The following is an 8237-nucleotide window of genomic DNA, read 5'->3' as shown; positions in this document are numbered from 1 at the left end:
GCACATACTTTTAAAACAGGCACATTAATAAAAGTATATCAAAGAAGGGGTGGGGACCGTACAAGACATGAGTACTTCAGTAATGGAGACAGCATGTTCATTACGAAATGTAATTTAAAGTAAGTAACAGTCAGAGATGTCTCATACAGGGCCAGACTACACACAAATTATACATGCACAGACAGACGTTATAACTGATAAATACAAAGGACAGAGAATCAGTCACTGAAGAGTGAATTGTTTTTTGTAAGATTCTTCTCAGAAAGTAAAATACATCTTATAAATAATCACCTACAGGATATAACTTTTCTGTTTATATATATCAAAAAGTCTTTATATAAATGTAGTTGTTTAAAATATGTAGGATTTTTAGCAACAGTATAAGATTTTTATAACTAAACAGTCACCATCTATTCCATATACACAGACATCCGCCTACCAGAAAATAATTGTGGATAATTCAATGTTCAGATTCGATAATGGATGCTCAAATAAATATGAGAATTCCAAGCAAATTTGTGCAAATGAAAAAAGATTTCCTCTGACATAATGGCATGGTGCAAGGCTGTCTGTAATGAGCTGTAATTTGTCTGGAAGAGCATTTTAAAGGGTTGATCCATCCACTAGAAGACCAGCAACTGCTTTGAGACTAGCAGCAATGAGCCAGCATGCCTCGTCTCAGAGGAAATTACACCACAAGCAGGCCAAATTTCTGACAACTTCCATAAATTATTTCAGATTTTCATATTTCAAATTTCATCTGCATTCATCATATGAGTTTGACTGGGGAAAAACGTCTAGGAGGAGCTCTGCTAGTATTCAGTGCAGCAGTCCCAGGAGCCTGCCCTGGGACTAGATAATTGAATTTAGTTTTGATTAGATTATTCTTGCTGCAGTCTACTGCCAATCTGAAGTATTGTGCCTTCTCTTCTACTTAACCTTCCTGCCCCATGCCTGCTCCAGCTTGCATGCAGCTCTCTGTATTGCAGAATATATTTGAACAATCAAAGTTAGGAGTTATTATTTTGCTTTCCTTTGTCCATCCTTATAAAAGCACACATCTTTCACTGAGTTCCCTCTTCCCAGAAATCAGATTACTTTTTTTTTTAGTTTGTAATGTTGTTTACCATTTTCGGTGGAAAGTACCCTGTAATTCTGGTGGAAAATTTAAAATCATTACAATATCTTTGAATGATGCAATACACCGTGAATAATGATCATATTTAAAACAACTATAATCATCACTAGGCAATACATAAGAGAATAAAAACAGGTAAATAATTAATAGCTTCATCTATTAAACTAAAAATCTACTGTTAACTAAAGTTGTTTAATCAAACTGTTACCTACTGGCAAGTGGAAAAACAAACAACACTTCTCTATTGTGGTTCTTCAAAAGTAAGCTATTATAAATGCAGACAAAAACTCTTAGCAAAAATCCCAAAGCACAAATATGATTATTTTTTTAAAAAGACTTGCACAATAAGAAATTATTACTGAAAACCACTGTAATAAGATTTTCCCCGACTGAAATCACATCTTGTATATATAGCCTGACAATTAAAAACAGACAATAAGAATTTTAGTGTTTGATCATTATTTTTGCCCTTCTACAGAATATGATTGCATTTATACATGTTCTAGTAGCAGAATATTTGTAATTCACCAAGTTATAGTCTAAATTATTAGAAACTGAGATAAAGTAAGCAAAGCTAATGTTGTTCTTTAAGTAATATCTATCACTTCCCTGTTATTGAGTTATTTCGTTTAATAATATAGAGTTTTTTGATGCTATGTGTCTGAACTGAAGACTGTAAGTTCTTTATTGTTCTCCATTTTGATGAAAAAATTGAATTGGGGGCTGTTATATCGAGTTTTGTGCAGTAAATATTCTGGAATCATATTTTTGTTAGAAACTATCAATAAATCCAGTATAAGAAAAGTAATAAGATACAAATATGAACAGGACTGTTGCAAAGGAAATATTACAAAGAGAGTGTACCCATAAAATATATTAGGGAATGTTTTTTTTTTCCCCTGTGCTAGAAGAAAATACAGAAGGAATTACGTGAAAGGGTGTTCTTTTCAAAAACAATACAGTGCTTGGAATTAGAGGACTCTAAATGTTGTTTGCTGTCAAGAAAATGCTCAAATGTAATATTTTGCTAATATGCATATTAGTTTGAAGGGTTATTATTTACCTTTTTGAAGATTTCTCTCTTGCTAATACAAGTGACCAACACAAGGCATCTGTCTGAAAAAAATATACAACATATAGTTCTGATTATGTGATCTCTCTAGTTCAGAAAGAAAATTCACAGTGGAGAGAAATTGAGGAAAGCAACCTGATGGTGAGCTACAGAACAAAGTGAAGTGCAAAGCATATCAGGTTGTAACATCATAGATACAAGTTATATGAAGGGGACAGGAATATCTGTTCTATCTAGTTATGGTATATTCTCATTGCCTATGGGCCCAATCCCACAAACCTGAAATAGTCCATGTCCATTCAAATTGCTCATCGGAAGAAGTGGAACTAGTCAGATGGAGAAGGATCCGCAAGATCAGGTCCTATGTAACATGAGAAATGTAGCATTTTTCCAAATGCATATGTTTCATATAAATTTTTAGAATTTTTCTAGAACAGTTCAAGATGTGATTTTTTTCCAATATAATATTTTATCTCTACATTTGTGTTAAAAAATCAAAATTTCAGGCTGTCATACATAGCTATTTTCTCATTTTTTACTAGTAAAATCAATTGACTCTCTCCCTGCAAACACATAACTTAATTTCTTTACTACCCTTCATTACATATTCACCATGCAACTAAGCTTTAATGACTCAGGGGCTGATCCAGAGCCCATTGGAGCCAACAGCAAGACTTCTGTTGAGTTTAAATGGCTTTGGATCAGTCCCTCTTTGTTCACATATGATATGTCATTTTGTTACTTGCATTTTTAATTATAAGCCATGTGAACTAAAAACCTCTATTTCATTGCAGGGATTGGAAACGTAAGTATATTTTACTGGTCAGTGGAGAGATTTCAGGTACTTTATTCCACTACAAAATATAAGTAATTAAAGTAAAATTAACTACAAAGCCTGAATTAGGTGACAAATAATGAATTTACTGCATGATATGTGCCTAATTGGGAATGGTGCTGGGAAAATATATTACTATTTAAAAGCACACAAAGCTGACTAGCTAAATAGTTTAAGTAGCATTAAAGCATAACACATTTAAAGTGTGGTTAATGAAAAAGAGTATTCATAATCATGTTCTATGAAATATAATAGAATTTGTACTTGTTAGCAATAGAGCCTTGAGTATTTACATGTTTCCTAGTGTGCGCAATATCAGCCACTGAATTCAATGGGCTTTGGATCAGTCCCTCATTGCTCTGTGGGTTTTGCCTGGTAACAAAAATAAGACAATAGGGTTTCTTTTTTCCTTTTTCTTTTTTCAGAATAGAAGAAACGCTAATTTCTTATTTGTCATATGAAATCTAGCCGCTTGTTGCCAACTTCTGAATTCACCCCTCCCCCCACCCAAAAAAAAAAAAAAAGGAAATGTTTGCCACTGCTTGGTCTCAGATTGCTGATAACAAAAGTTAATAAAAATCTGGCACTGGCTTTTTGATTTTTGAAGAATGCAGAGGTTAAAAAATGCACTAATGCATTCCCTAAGCAAATTTGCCATTTTCTTGTGAGTTTGTGTATCCAGCAGACCCGCACCATTACATTTCAGAAAGTGTAGGGAAAAACATAGGTTAAAATATTCTTTCTAACTATACAGCTTAACAGTGAATGCTCTCAGAGGTTTTTTTGTTATTATAGGAATTTTGAAACAAGATCTTTTTATTTTGGCTGCTTTGACCTTTGGAAGATCAATTTCAAGAACAAAGTGAATAAGTAATTTTCTCAATGGGAAGAAACTGGAATTTAAAGAAAGTGCCAACTGCCCCTTGCCCCTTTTTCCATTTCAAATTAAATTTGGACCCCCAAAATGACTTTACATTAAAGAGTTCGAGCTATGCGAACAAATAACATTGCTTATAAATGTGGAAGATTAAACCAAAATGCTTTAGAATTTTTCCAAGATACAAGAGAGTCATGGGAGGTCATTTTCAAGCCATTGTCTTTTCAACATGTTTTTGTGAAAAGTACTGTCAATGCTCCTGCGGCAGCCCCTGCATTTGCAGCTAACTGCCTTAACGCTGAGTTACTTGGACAAAAGTGCAAAGATTTAGGCTACATTTCCTCCTCCAGAACCAATCACTTTATGCTCGTTAGGAGGTGTAATGTAGCCAATAACTGGCTCTAACTGGATAGCTGAGCTTTTCCCCTCTATAGGGCTGCTGTCACATGCTATAAAAGAATTCTCCACCAGCTGCCCTCTCCACCCTGGGGCAGAACGTGTCAGGAAGCCCAACCCAAAACAACTGTGTTTCACCAGTTCTCAACTGGCAGGTGGTGCCTTGGGGGACTACAGCAAGGTGATGCAAATTAAAGCTCCCCCTAAACTGCTCTAACTCATCTTGGCCATTGAGCAGCTTGATAATTAGGGAGCCATTCCTGAAACCCTCAATTTTCCCTACCTTCTAAGCCAAGACGATTTTGGTTCAGAAGAGAAATTGTCCTTACTGTAACAAATTTTGCATCCTATATGTTATCTTAATTTTTAATTCACTATTATAACCTTTTGGAAACTTTTGAAACATGTAGGTAACTGACATTTTTTCAGAGTTCCGCTTGGTGGTACTGTCAGAGTCACATGTCAACAGCTGTATTAATGCTCCAGCGATCAATGCACAAGGGGTCAATTTAGCAGGTCTAATGAAGACCCACCAAATCAAATGCAGATTGCTCTCCAGTTGGTCCCAGTATTCCACCAGAAAGAAGGAGAGTAAAGAAAGTTGACAGAGAAGTGTCTCCTCTCAACTCACCATGAAGTAGACACAGCAATAAGTTGACTTGAGCTACATCAATTCCAGCTATGTTATTCACATGACTGGCATTGTGTAATTTAGGTCAACTTACTGCAGTAGTGTAATCATATACCACAAACCCAAGTTAAGGCCAATTCACAAGAAAATATTTACTAATGAAATTTACAGCCAAATTTTATACCCTCAAGAATCTCTGTCAGTTCAGGTATGCATCAGAACTTCTCAGTGGTGCCCAGGTCTGGACCACCCCACCCCCACTCCAAATTCCCATCCTAATCTTTTTTTAACACAGAAGCATACTTTACACATTTTACTCAATTGTTTGATGTAAAACTCCATGACCATCTTCCTTGATTTTTCTTCTATACACTCGGTTGTGTTAACAGTGAACTCTAGTTTCATAGTAAAGTGACTGTGAGACATCCAATACAGCCCCAACACACAGACAACACTGAGCTATACCAGTGACTTTTTGTGATAGCTTGGATATTAAATCCAACCTGGCCACAATCCAAGAAAGATATGCCTATAACCTCCCTCATGTGACCAATGGTAGCCAACTTGAAGCTATCTTATTGTTTGCCGCTATGCAACACCTGGCTTTTTGCTAGGACCTGCAGTGCCACAGCCAAGCTTCCAGCTGCAAAAAACGTACCAAGTGGCCAGTGGTTGTCTAGTTTCCTAAATTGCTTTTAAATATATAGGCTGTTTGTTGATTACATGATTAAAAAACTTGTATTTTTGAAATAAGGAAAAATATTTTAATATTCCTTTCCTTTATAAATTAATTATTTAATTGGCTCATTGCGATGATTTCTGGAGACATTGGTTCAATCTAATCAGCCTCCTGGTACTCTAAACTCTTTTTGAACTTTTGAGGTTCATTTCATTACTATTTTCAAAGTTTATTCAGCAATTTCAACTAATTCTAAGTGATAGCGCATGTTAACCTCCTCTTTTTAGTTATTTTTGGTCTCATCTTTTAGGAACTTTTACTTTGAGCACTGGAGAAGCATCCAGTTGTGAGACAATGACACACACCTGGATAGAATACTTTCACTGGCCGTTGAGCTGAATGGGATACGCGCACAAGAAAGCCTCAGAGATTCAGCAGCAGTCTTGGAGATTTGCCTAATTGAAGTTCTTCCTTTACTTCTTTTAATAGAATTTCTTCTTCAGATGCCTCCTTAGGACATACATTTCCACAAAGCTTTCAAGCATAATTCCCAAAATATTTCTGTGGCACTCTGAGGCTATGTGTAGATTAGACTGATGTGTCAACAGAAGTTTTTGTCAGAAGATATTTTGCGAGAAAACTTCTGTTAGCAGCTCTCATCCAGACAGCAAAGTGGATCAAAAGAGCAATCTGCTCTGTCGATAGAGAGCAGCCAGACTACGTGACCACTCCATCAGCAATACAGCCAACTGGAAGTACAGCAGACAGGGTTGCCTGGTGTCCCGGTAGCCCTTTCTGTAGACAGACAACATCCCGGAACATCCAGATGGGCTTTTTATCAACAGGTCTCTGCCGACAGAGCCGGTCTTCCTCGTGGCAAGCGGGTATAGCTGTCCACAAAAGTGCTGTGTTCTGTCAACTTACTGTTGACAGAACACTCTTAGGAATCTGTCGACAAAATCTGCAGAACGTCCAAACTGCCCCTCAGGGCTGCTTCATGGCTTGGATTTCTCCCTTTGCTGAAGCTGATGGTAAGAAACCATCTTAGCCTGGTCTTGCTTCACCTCTACATGTGCTCTGGCCTTGTTCCAACCCTGTTCTGGATACATGCACCTGGCTTTGACCAGTAGGCATGACTTCCATGGCTTCAACCATTAGATCTGACCAGTCCCCACCATGGTCTCTAAAAGGCTGCCATTCCAGATTGGCCAACTTGACCAAAATTTTAAAACCAGGTGCTTAACAACAGGCAATTCAATTTATAATGAGATATCCAAGAATAAATATATGTCGCTGCTGTTAAGCCACAAAGATTAAACTGTTGGTTTTATTTATAGGACATAACATAGATCAGCTAACATTTTTGGCAAGCAAGCACTTCTACTGACTCAAGAATTATTTGGGAGACTAAAGATTGCCGGATCAGCAGCAGACGTTTTGTGAAACTACAGATTTCAAAGAGCTTGGTTGAAATATGCATAACAACTGTTTCCTTATATGTATGGCTATAGGACACACAAACAGAAGGCCAGGTTGCACAGCTGCTCTTGTAGCTCCCAGGCACACCATGAGTGTGCAACAGCTACATTATCCTGAGGATGGGCTCCTCGTTCTTTGGCCTGCCAGCTGGGCTGGCCATCAAAGCCGTGTCTACATGTGCACGCTACTTCGAAGTAGCGGCACTAACTTCGAAATAGCGCCCGTCACGGCTACACGCGCCGGGCGCTATTTCGAACTTAACTTCGACGTTAGGCGGCGAGACGTCGAAGTCGCTAACCCCATGAGGGGATAGGAATAGTGCCCTACTTCGACGTTCAACGTCGAAGTAGGGACCATGTAGTCGTTGCGCGTCCCGCAACTTCGAAACAGTGGAGTCCGCCATGGCGACCATCAGCTGAGGGGTTGAGAGACGCTCTCTCTCGAGCCCCTGCGGGGCTCTATGGTCACCATGGGCAGCAGCCCTTAGCCCAGGGCTTCTGGCTGCTGCTGCGGCAGCTGGGGATCCATGCTGCAGGCACAGGGTCTGCAACCAGTTGTCAGCTCTGTGTACCTTGTGTTGTTTAGTGCAACTGTGTCTGGGAGGGGCCCTTTAAGGGAGCGGCTTGCTGTTGAGTCTGCCCTGTGACCCTGTCTGCAGCTGTGCCTGGCACCCTTATTTCGATGTGTGCTACTTTGGCATGTAGACGTTCCCTCGCAACACCTATTTCGATGTGGTGCCGCGCAACGTCGAAGTTGAACATCGACGTTGCCAGCCCTAGAGGACGTGTAGACATTATTCATCGAAATAGCCTATTTCGATGTTGCTACATCGAAATAAGCTATTTCGATGTAGGCTTCACGTGTAGACGTAGCCCAAGGGTGGGGGAAAGAGCTAGGAAATATGGAGTATGTGCCTCTTCTTGGGGGCCCTTGGAGAAGAAAAGATCCTTACCCCCTCCCCTCCTTTTGTGCACCCCCATGGGCACAACACGTGAAATACAAAGTGCTCAGCCAGCGTGTATTACCTAATTTACGACAAAAGCAATTGCCTTTCAGTTGAGGTCACTCCTGGATGTTGTCCTGAAGCAGTTCAGCAGAATGAGGAATATTTGAAATGCGTATCAGGATCA

The 8237-nt window shown here is 38.9% G+C and overlaps 1 long non-coding RNA gene across 1 annotated transcript; it reads right to left on the bottom strand.

Annotated features, from left to right (window-relative positions):
- Window positions 1-796: 796 nt before the first annotated feature.
- LOC142012570 (uncharacterized) lies at window positions 797-2508 on the bottom strand. The gene is made up of 3 exons (XR_012645399.1): window positions 2490-2508; window positions 2202-2254; window positions 797-978 (listed from the first exon to the last, which is right to left on the bottom strand). It is a non-coding gene; the product is annotated as an uncharacterized LOC142012570 (long non-coding RNA).
- Window positions 2509-8237: the final 5729 nt, after the last annotated feature.

The sequence above is a fragment of the Carettochelys insculpta genome, chromosome 4 (genome assembly GCF_033958435.1).
Source record: "Carettochelys insculpta isolate YL-2023 chromosome 4, ASM3395843v1, whole genome shotgun sequence".
NCBI classification, from domain to species: Eukaryota; Metazoa; Chordata; order Testudines; family Carettochelyidae; genus Carettochelys; species Carettochelys insculpta.
This window is presented reverse-complemented; position numbering and strand designations above follow the sequence as displayed.